The sequence below is a fragment of the Octopus sinensis genome, linkage group LG4 (assembly GCF_006345805.1).
Source record: "Octopus sinensis linkage group LG4, ASM634580v1, whole genome shotgun sequence".
Lineage (NCBI taxonomy): Eukaryota > Metazoa > Mollusca > Cephalopoda > Octopoda > Octopodidae > Octopus > Octopus sinensis.
In genome coordinates, this window is record NC_043000.1 from 97182226 (window position 1) to 97194939 (window position 12714).

The following is a 12714-nucleotide window of genomic DNA, read 5'->3' on the forward strand; positions in this document are numbered from 1 at the left end:
AGCATGCTGGGCAAAATTCTTAGGGTCATTTCATCCATCTTTACGTTCTGAGTTCAAATTCCGCTGAGGTCGACTTTGCCTTTCATCCTTTCGGAGTCAATAAAATAGGTACCAGTTGAACACTGGTGTCGATATAATCGTCTTTCTCCCTCCCCCGAAGATACTGTCTTTGTGCAAAAATTTGAAATCAATATTACATTTAAATTTCAATATTTAAATAGGAGACAAAACCAAAGAAGTGTAGCACTGCATCTATCACCCTCTCCTGGACCAGTTTCCATTTGTCCCCAGCATCTTATAAAATTTTTTCCCCCGCCTTTGAAAAGCTCTAAACTAGAATATGATGTTGACATTGAAAATTGCCATGAGCATTTGGGACTATTGATCAAAACTACAGACCTCTAGCAACCCAGAGTTTGCATCTTAATTGGAATGATTACAAAAACTGGACGACTTTAGTTACTAAGAACGCCTTTGTGTATAACACATTTACTCTTGGAACTCCGTCGGGAACAATAACCAACATAAATATGTGAAAGATTTTCTAATATGATATTCCACCTTTGATATTGGTGAAAGAAAACTATGAAGAACGGATGATACTAACAGGTCCTTATACTTTTTCACTCCCCGAGCGTTAAACTAATACACCACCTGTCTTCGTCTTTTGTATATTGTGAATTCTCCTGATATATATATACACATATATATATATATATATATATATATATATATATATATATATATATATATATATATATATAATATATTATATATATATATATATATATACATACATACATACTATATACATACATACATACATACATACATACACAACACGTATATATATTCATTATATTATATAATATTACATGATGTATATGCATATGTTCTTTCGTTCTGTTATTTGCTTTAGATATCACAGACAAGGTCATGATGCTGCACTGCCTTCACGGTAGACTCGCAGAATTTTTTGTAACCAAGAAATCTCCATGTTCACTGTAATTAAATGTCAAAAGTACCTAATGGAAGGAATATATGGAAATAATAATAATAATAATAATAATAATGATAATAATAATAATAATAATAATAATAATAATATACAGCAAATATTCTGCTCAATACCACAGATTTGCTTGTCAGTTGTTTGACCTTAACCAGTTGAGCATGTCCCTTAGTGGCTGACGATATGTGCATCTCTGATCACGAGCAGAAGTAGTGGGGGAGCATCATAGCCATGTGTTGAGAGGGATTCTTTGGGGTTTGAATAGTTCACCTCTGGAAACATGGGTGGTTCTTTCAACATCCTTAAGCAACCCTTATTCAGGGACCGTTTGAGCAGGATGGGCTACTCAACCTGAAGAAAATTCTAACTGGGCCCCACCTCGCAAGGTCATGTGCTGTTTATCTTGATATGAGATCACCATGTCGCGCACATATGGTTGTGATGCATGTGCCTGGTGTACCTTTATCAGACGGGTAGTCATGATGGGTATATTGGGCTTCGTATATTTTACCCCAGTGTCACTTTGATGGCATGAACTGCTCTCTCACTCAATAATAATAATAATAATAATTAATCACAGCACCACCAGTAGTCGTTGTCGACGTCGTCGTCGTGGTAGTAGTAGTAGTAGTAGTAGTAGTAGTAGTAGTAGTAGTAGTAGTAGTAGTAATAGTAGTAGTATATGATATATAATATAATAATACGTATTATAAATAATATATTATTTATGTAAGATCAACATATTACCAATAACAAATACCAATAACGAAAGTAAAAGTTTGCTTTGCTAAAGAAAAGGAAGAACTGAAAAAGAGCAGAAATACAAAATTTAGTTGAATGTAAATACACAAACATAAAGATACACACCTTGTATGTGCATGTATGCGTGAATACATACATACGTACATATATACATACATACATACATACATACATACATACATACATACATACATACATACATACATACATATTAGTATGAAAATAATAAGACTAGAAAATTTAGAGAAATTCTACCAGTGGCCAGCATGCGTAATAAAGTCAATAGACAACATATTTTTCATATAAATTAGTGTACATTCTTATACCCAAACCAGTTGGATTTGAAAAATTATGTTTACGAATGGAATACGTGTGTCTTCAGTGTTGTATAAATATACATTAATATTAGCGCTCTTACTGATGATGCACGAATGGCAAATTATTTTATTTGCACAATGATGTTAAAACTCGAGTATAAGGGTAAATACTGAAATGTTTTTATTTTCATTCCCTTTGAAATTACTCTTATTCATGGTTTGGGCTTTAACTGCCCTTTCCTGCATGTAAGGTATCCTGTTAAGATCACCACTTTTGTGTATAAAAATGTAGACTAATTTATATGAAGAATATGTTGACTTTATTACGCATGCTGGCCACCGGTAGAATATTTCTCTAAATTTTCTACCCTTATTATTTTCATAGTAATATTTTCGAAATTTTGAAGAATTTTGGTGCACAGTTTTAATTCTTCTTACTATTTGCTGCCGATTTTAGCAAATAACTAAAATAATGATATGCAAATAGAAAGCAAATACTATATACTTGTGCTTATAATTTTCCATATATATACTCTTTTACTTGTTTCAGTCATTTGACTGCGGCCATGCTGGAGCACCACCTTTAGTCGAGCAAATCTACCCCAGGACTTATTCTTTGTAAGCCCAGTACTTATTCTATCGGTCTCTTTTGCGAACCGCTAAGTGACGGGGACGTAAACACACCAGCATCGGTTGTCCAAGCAAGCTAGGGGGACAAACACAGACGCACAACACACACACACATACATATATATATATATATATATATAGATATATATATATATATATATATATATATATATATATATATACATATATCGACAGGCTTCTTTCAGTTTCCGTCTACCAATCCACTCAGAAGGCATTGGTCGACCCGAGGCTATAACAGAAGACACTTGCCCAAGGTGCCACGCAGTGGGACTGAACCCGGAACCATGTGGTTGGTAAGCAAGCTACTTACCACACATCCCCTCCTGTATATATATATTTGTTGCTAGGGTTTCGGCTCACAATCGTGAGATGGCAATCTCGATTCCGTAGGCGCATTGTGTTCTTGAGCAAGACACTTTAGTCCATGTTGCTTCAATTCACTCAGCTGCCAAATGTAATAGTCCTGTATGTTGAAAAGGCCAGCTTCGTCACATTCTGTGTCATGCTGAATCTCCCAGAGAATTATGTTAAGGGTACCTGTCTGTGGAGCGCTCAGCCACTTGCACGTTAATTTCACGAGCATTTGTTTCGTTGATCGGATCAACTGGAAGTACCGGTTAATATATATATATATAGATATATATATATATATATATATATATATATATATATATACATATATACGACAGGCTTCTTTCAGTTTCCGTCTAACCAATCCACTCAGAAGGCATTGGTCGACCCGAGGCTATAACAGAAGACACTTGCCCAAGGTGCCACGCAGTGGACTGAACCCGGAACCATGTGGTTGGTAAGCAAGCTACTTACCACACATCCACTCCTGTATATATATATTTGTTGCTTAGGGTATTCGGCTCACAATCGTGAGATGGCAATCTCGATTCCCGTAGGCGCATTGTGTTCTTGAGCAAGACACTTTAGTCCATGTTGCTTCAATTCACTCAGCTGCCAAATGTAAGTAGTCCTGTATTTGAAAAGGCCAGCTTCGTCACATTCTGTGTCATGCTGAATCTCCCAGAGAATTATGTTAAGGGTACCTGTCTGTGGAGCGCTCAGCCACTTGCACGTTAATTTCACGAGCAGTTTGTTTCGTTGATCGGATCAACTGGAAGTACCGGTTAATATATATATATTAGATAGATAGATAGATATATAGATAGATAGATAGAGAGAGAGAGAGAGAGAGAGGAGAGAGAGAGAGAGAGAGTGATGTGGTAAACACAAGTATATATATATATAGTTGAAATTTATAGAAAAGCAAAAGACGAAGACAGATGTAGGAAAAACAAGCAAGTGTGTTAGTGTAACGCTCGGGCAAATGAAAAAGCATTTTACACTTCGAGCCTACGCTCTTGAACATAAAGAAATAAAAGAAAATAAACAGAGAGGATGAAAAATCTTGTGGATTTCAGCGGTCCGGTGAATGATTGGAAATGAGAGGTTGAAAGAAAGGGAGATAATAAAATAGATAGAATGAAAGAGAGACAATTAAGTGCTACTGATTCTAAGAGATGGTGCTCGTGCGTGTGTGCATGAGAGAATTGAATGTGAGTGTGTGTGTGTGAATAGGGGTGAGTGACTCTGACGTGTGAGTGTGTACGTTTGTAACGCGCGCGTTTGTTTATTTGTGTGTGTGTGTGCGTGTCTGTGTTGTGTGCGTCTGTGCCGAAACAGTGTGCGTATGTATGGTGTATATATTGGGCGAAAAGCTATCTCTGTCTATGTTGCGTGTTGCGTGTCTATGTAAATAGCCTTTGTCCAGATATTATGTGCTTGTGTGGGGTGCGAGTGTGTATGATGTGTAGTGTGTGAACGGAGTTAAACAGTGTGTGTGGCTGCTCCTATTGAGGTATGTTGGTGACGCTATTGAAAACTGTGGGTGTGTGGATGATGGTGTGCGGTGTGGATCCTGGGCAGTGATCAGTGCTAGTGTGCGTGAAGTTGTGTGGAATTGGTATCAAAGGAAGAGAGGAGGTGAGGTTGGTGTCAGATGAAGAGAGGAGGTGAGTTGGGCCCATGTGGCGCAAAGGAGCGAAGAGAGAAGATTAATTCTGTTCACGGCGAAGGCAAGAGTCCGAATGGCTCCTGTGCAAAGACAGTCCGAACACAAGCAGATGATGTAGCGAATAACTGGTAGAGTAAAAATGGCGAGAGACCGGGGTTTGATTGCCGAGTCTGATGTCTCGGAGGTGCTCTCCGAACCAGTCAGCCAAGCGGCCTCCCGTTTCACCGCTGTACAGCGAAGGAAAAAGAGAGCAGGATGTGCGGTAAATGACGTTACTGGAAGTGCAAGTAAAGGAGTCGGTGATGTGATAGGGACGATGATGGGTGGGCATGGGGGTGTTGGAGAGGATGGGACATGCACGACAGCGTGGGCGGAAGCAGGGGAACGAGCCAGGCTGTGAGGTGGGGTTAGGGAAGAAACTGTGGACCAGGAGGTATACACACACACAAACACACACCACACACACACACACATATATATATATATATATACATACACCCCACACACTTATACACAAGTTTACCTGTATATATGTAAACTTATTTGCATTACCTAACACCTTTGAGTCTTCTTGATACCATTACTTCTCGTAACCTATATATATGTAGTAAGGAGAATGGAGAATTGGAACATTCAAACTTTATGTTTATTTCCAGTTAGTTTATTCATAACTGGAAATAACCGTAAAGTTTGAATTTCAAATTCTTCATTCTCCTAATTATCAATATTATATTTTACACTCTAAGTAACCAATAAATAAACTGTAACATGGAAACTAAAGGAATTTTACCAAAAAGTACGCACCATCTGAAGTAATTTTACCCAGAGAAATTCGATATCTGCTTCTTCTTACTCTCTGTGTGTGTGTGTGTGTGTGTGTGTGTGTGTGTTAGGCCGTGCTGAATTAGATTAGCACCATGGTGGATAACCTATTTCGCATATTTGTATTTTTGTCAGATCGTCATTAATTAAATATTATCCATTTTAAGTGCAACACAGCATAATGTTAAAATTTAAAATCGGTTCTAATTTACTCTGTATTGTGCATGAAATAGATATAACTTAATTTACGACTAAATTTGAATAATTACAATTTCAACCCCATTTTCACAGAAGAGAAGTAAATTAACTGAAGGGGATAACTCTAATATCCCTAAGTGAAATGACAGTAATTAACATCAAACTAAAATTGCTATTAATTATTTAAGTGAGCCAGCGAAAAATGGAGCAAATTAAATGTTATCGTAATTTAAGAAGGAATAACATAAATATTATAGAAGTAAATGAAACTAATTTAGAATTATTAAAGTAGAATTACTGAAAAGAGGATAGTTTCAATCCCACCAAATGACAATCAGGATAACTTCCAGTCATGCTAATCAAACAGAGATGTTTAGCTCAAAGACGTGTAATTATATTCACGTACAGACTTAAATTAAAATATCAAGTTTCAAGTCGTAAAATAGAATACTTACAAAAAGGCAGTCTGTACTATTTCTTACCCAGGGTGAGTTACCGTAGAGCAGGAAGGACTTCTTTCAATGCATTAGTATGAAAATTTGTTGGGCAAACTCTTTGCAAATTACAGTGACGTTAGGAAATTTTTTCCGATCGACGGATAGAATTCTACAATGTCGAGCTGCAGAAATTTGTATAACTTTCGTTCGTTATATTTCGTTATATTGTTAATCCAGTCGGTGGCAGATGTGTTAGCGTTCCATTGCTGAAAGTGCAGACAAGTAATTAAATGAAAATGCAAATATACAACAATTTTGAATTATTTGAAAGATAATGTAAGGCATAAGAAGAATAGAAACTAGTCCAGTCAATTCTACTTACTTTTCTCATAAAAAGGTAAAAACCAGAGATGTAAACCTTTGGGTTTTTTTTGACATCGAGGTAAATATTTTGTCTTTCAAAACAGGTTAATGTTATATTACATACATTACGCAAAATTACATATCTATCAATCTATCAATCTAGAGAAAGAGGGAGCGAGAGTGAGAAAGACAGACCGACTGACGAATGGTATAGAAATGCACGCCCCTACGGAGAAAGGTTTTGTTTCCAATGTTGTATTGAAAACACGACGGTCTATGTTCAAGTGTATTAACATCAATAAAATACGTTAAAGTAAAACACAGTCGTATCTTCATTGTATGAATATCTATGTATGTCTATATGTATTGCGTTGTGTGCATGGCAGGGCATATACATATATATATATATATATATATATATATATATATATATATATAATACATACACACACACACGCACACACACACACACACACACACACACACACACACACACATATATATATACACATATGTACATGTTAGAGCCTTTCTATTGTTGCTCAGTGAGTTAGTATTCGGGCCACTAAGAATGCTCTACCCAGTCCATCAGTCCATGCTGTGCTGCTTCACGTATAAAACGAACACGACAGGACACCAGTCAGTGCATAGGCAAAACCTAAAGCGTATTGAATATTATTGACATCCATATTCCAAACAAGAGTAGAATATTAAAATTCGAAAAATAAAGAATCTAAAACAGTTATAGTGTTCATAATGATGATGATGATGTTGATAGTGGTAATGGTGGTGGTAGCGACGACAACGATGGTGACGATGATGACGATGACGACGATGATTAAACGATATTATTCCTTCCACTTTTTTGCCCCTCTCTCTCTCTCTTTTCCTCACTTTCTCTCCCTCTCTGTCTGTCTGGCTCTCTTTCTCTCTCTCTTTCTCTCCATCTCTGTGCTCTTGCACTCATACACATACACGCACATGCAGACATACACATACATACGTCAATTACCTTAAGTAGCGGACTGAACTTATCGGTAGAGCTGTACTTCTAATAACTATATCCACTGTATGTTCCATGTGTATGGAATGATCATTTGAACAAATCTTCCCAATTCCATACTGATGATAGATCCAACTCTCTCTCTCTCTCTCACACACACACACACACACGCACATATATATAATTTCGCCACGATAGATCGGTAGCCACTACACACATTTTTTCTCTCCTTGTTTCTTTCTGTGTTCCAATCTGTAGAAGAGCGTAGGCTCGAAACGTTAAAGACTTTTTCAATTCCCGAGCATTATACTAATACATCTGTTCGTTGTCTACACCACCTGTCTTCGTCTTTTGCTTTTTGTTTTCGTGAATTCTCCCTATATATATATATATATATATATATATATATAATCCAATGAAAAGAAGCCCAGTATTCGAGTCGAGTGCTTCCCTGGACATATCTCAATTTTACATCCAGCCTGAGCCCTTCTAGCTGCAGTCCTATTTTTATTTCTGTTCTTTGGTTTAACGAAGTTATAAAATTTTCTTCTTATATACATATATTCATATGTGCGTGCGTGCGTGCGTGCGTGTATGTGTGTGTGTGTGTGTGTGTGTGTCTGTGTGTCTGTGTGTAATGGGGTATATATTCCATATTTTTTTGTTCCATATAAAGGGTCATTCTTCATATTTGCCCAAAGCACATAGACATGGAATCATAATACCACTAAACTATAGTGCACTCTCGGTGATTAACCTAGATGAACTAAAACTGTGTTTCCTAGGTTCATATGCATCTATTTACTATATTATACCTGACATGTATTCAAGCAACCCAAACTATATTTACCCTGTATTGCACTTTACACATATTTCCCACTGCTTTCTGAAGTAGCTGTTCTTTCACAGTGATATATATATATATATATAAAGTGTTTGCTTCGTTTCGTTGTCTGTTCCTAGTCGGTTTCTATACCAACCACTTGCGATGTCGGCTAATGCTATATGCTTTGGCTAAAGAAGTAGCTGCCTTAAATTTAGCATTGGCCGTTGAGAAGGATTTTCACTGAGACATCTAGAGGTAACTGGTGCCATATATACTATATTTTCTTTGTGTGATACACATAGACATAAAGTCATAACCCTGACTACCTAATAAGTCAATGGGTATTCTCAATGATTAAATATCTTTCTAAGACGAACAAAAGCCGCATCGTTTAGATTTTATGTGCGTTTGTCTTCAATATATATAAAATTCTTGCATTTATATACCTATTTGCATTAATGCACATGTTTGTATGTAAATATAAATATAATATATATTACACACACACACACACACACACACACACACACATATATATATATATAATATATATATATATATGTATGTATGTATGTATGTATATGCATATACACATACATATATGTGCGTATGTTCGGGTGCAGCGAGTGCTGTTGAAAAGAATGTAAGCTTCTGACGACATTAGTTCGCCAGCCGGTTTTAAGTTTCAGCTGAAGGCAATTCATATAATTTAAACCCTAATGTCCTTAAGAAATTGCTCACATAAATATAAAACGTCAAACTTACATACATACATACATACATACATACATACATACATACATACATACATACATACATACATGCATGCATGCATGTATGCATACATACATACATATATATATATATTCATATATATGTATCCACATATATGTATGTATACATATATACATACATATATATGTATCCATATATGCATATATATATATATACATACATATATATATATATACATACATATATATGTATACATATATACGTACATATATATACGTATTCATATATACATGCATATACATATATAAATATATACATACGTATATATATAAATATATATATATACATATACATACATAAGTATGTATATCTATATATATACATATATGTACATACATATATATATATATATAATATATATATATATATATATATATATATATATATATATATATAATATATATATATATACACATATATATACATATATATGTGTATGTATGTATACATGTACCAAAGTACTAATAAGAATAGCTTCAAATTCCTTCGCAAAATTTGCGCGACTTAAAAAAAAAAGTATAATGGATTACGCACTGTTAAACATATTTCCAGGCACGTTAGTAGACAGAAATACAGAAATAAATCAACTCAAAAAAATTAAACGACATTCTGCCGCGAGGGAAAGCACAATGCACTTACAAAATATACCTGACATCAAACAAATAAATACCGATTATAAAGCTGGTGAATGTTTTCTCAAGAAAAATCTTATAAGACTTATTGCAGAATGTATCAACTCTTATACATAAATTAGTGTTTGTAATAGCAATAGAAACATGTTTTGCATAAAAAGGTAAAAAAGCATCTATGCTTTTAGATCAATAACGGTTTCCTGGTTATTTTTTTCTTTTCCCGATGGAAAAGGTAGCATATCCTTTTATATTAATTAATTGGGTATTTTAAATATGTTATTATATAAATGATGTTTCATGTATTTTAAATATGTTATTATATAGTGAGGAAGCGTGGCCTAGTGGTTTGAGCGTTGCACGTGAGATCGCGGTTTCAGTTTCCTAGACCGGGTGGTACGTAGTGTTCTTGAGCAAAACACTTCCTTTCACGTTGCTCTGCGAACACTTCGAGACCTGACTAGTGGTACTCTGTGCACCTGTTCATGCAACGTTGATTTGACGGAGGAAGTGAGCTTAATGTACAGGATATATATTTGTTCACTATAAACAAGTTATTTGTGCAGGTCGTTCGGCAACAGCTGAACACCCATACGTCGTCTTCGACGGGAGAATTCATTACTATATAAAAGTTTTATATATTTGAAACAGCTGTTCAGCACAACTGAATTATTACCTATGTATTAAATGTATGAGAATTGCCTTAAGATACAGGTACCTGTAGAATGCTCTGGAATATAAGCGTTAATTCGGAAGCAGGTAATTCAGTTGAACCATCCTTCCATAGTATTGACTTGAGACAATCATCCTGTTTTCTTGTGTTCTCTTATCTGTCATGTGCATTTAAGACCACATTATCTGATATGTCTCTCTTTTTGTTCTGTTGTTTTAGGCCCTGTGTAAATTCTGACCGAGTACGATCAAAAAACATTCGGAAAATGGCGATTCCGTTTTATTATATTTTTATCTGTTTTTATGCACAGTGAATCCAGTATTACATTACCCACCAAGCCGTCATCCTTTTATAAGACGGTATGGTGTGACTATGAGGTTTGAAGGTGATTTAATTACCATTTTCATCGTGTACAGTGACTGCGTGGTAGCTCCTTCTCGCTTTCATGTGGATAGAAATAGTCGTCGTTGTCGCCAACATAGTAGTAGTAATTTGTTGTCGCTTCTGGTGGTGGTGGTGGTGGTGGTGGTGGTGGATGCTGCTAGTGATGCGGGTGGTTGTGAAGGGTTCTCCTGATACAATGTATCTAGAACTATATTATCCCGTCTGTGCTTTCTTTTGTGAGATTGCAGAGTTTGAGTTGCAAAAGATTTGGATGATATTTTTAGCAAATCGAGCTATCACGTAAGAAGTAAGAGATTTGTTGAAGTTGTAATCTTTCTCACTGCCTTTGTTTTGTGCTATTGTTTCACTAACGGAATCAATGAGTGATTTGTGAGTTGTGACCGTAGTCATTACTTCAGAGAGTGATCAGTCCCAGGCAGACAGACAGTACTTCCCTCCGACAGACAGTACTTGCCAATAACTGCCGTCCAAGATTAGTGCTTTCAGCTGCAGGTAAATAACCTCACTACTTTATATGACAAAGTTAGCAGGTCAATCTTAGAATAAGTCTAGAATGGGGCCATGGAAATAGTCTAGTGTTCAATCTGGCTCTCTTCTGACAACTCTTACAGCCAAACTAGCACCAAACGTACTACTCTGCATTCCTATCTACCACACTAGCTAGGCTGAGAAGGAAATTCTGGCATCTAAGTAACTTAGGCTCCTAATACTCCTGTTCATGTTTGTACACTGGTGAAGTCACTTCACTGACTGACAGTGGTGTAAAACTCCGTTGTCCTTCAAATCAAACGGACACCAAAGGTGCTGTTTCAATGATTCCTTTACGACGATACCAGCGTGATGTATTTTATATAATAGAACATCGGGGATTGTTTGGTATCAATAAGTTCGATTGCCATGAAGGGTGAAATAATAATCGCCGTTTCGAAACCTGACACTTCGACGATTCCATCGAAAAATTAGAGCACGAAACGTCAGCCTTCTCCACGCTTCTCCAAACCCTAACGAACTATACTCACCAAACTCTCCTGCATGTACTAACACTATTGTTACCAACGCACACCTTAATCGCTTTATTTAGATTCTTTACAATATAGCAGTAGTAGCAGCAGTTAAATTCAATAACATTATAAATAACATGTTTTACAATTGAATGTTCTATGTTACATTGATCTTCATATTAAGTTAATTTGCAGGCTTTCAGACTTACAGTTTGCAGTAGCTGAGGATTTTCATAATTTTCACGCTCATGCAATATAGTTTATTAGTTTTATATAACGCATAATTCTCTTCTTTTTTTTTTATTAACGAGATTATTCCTTTGATAATATTAATCTATATTCTATACTATGAGTACATTTGGTTCATATAATAATCCGTGTGTGTGATTTATTTAAATTATTTACTTATTTTTATTGCTTGTTGCGGTTATTTGCATTTGTGTTTGTGGTGCAAATTATTTATTGTTTTATAATTAATTTACAGAATTGTTTAAATATCTATTATTGACTAGCGTTTGCTTTTATTAAATTGATGTTATATTGCTGCATTTGAAGAGCAAAATCCAAATTTCTGAGTTGGTTTTGTATTGTTATCATTGTACATGATTGGGCATTGTTGCTGTTGGTGGTGGTGGCTGTGGTGGTAATCACGAGCATGATGATGATGATATTTTGCTTGAAGTGGACTCAAATAAATCGGGTGATCCAGACATGGTCCTATTGGTCATCTGTTGGTGGGAGCTTTCTAGAACTATATTATTTAATGTTCTTTTTCTTTTCCTTTTTTTTTTAAGATT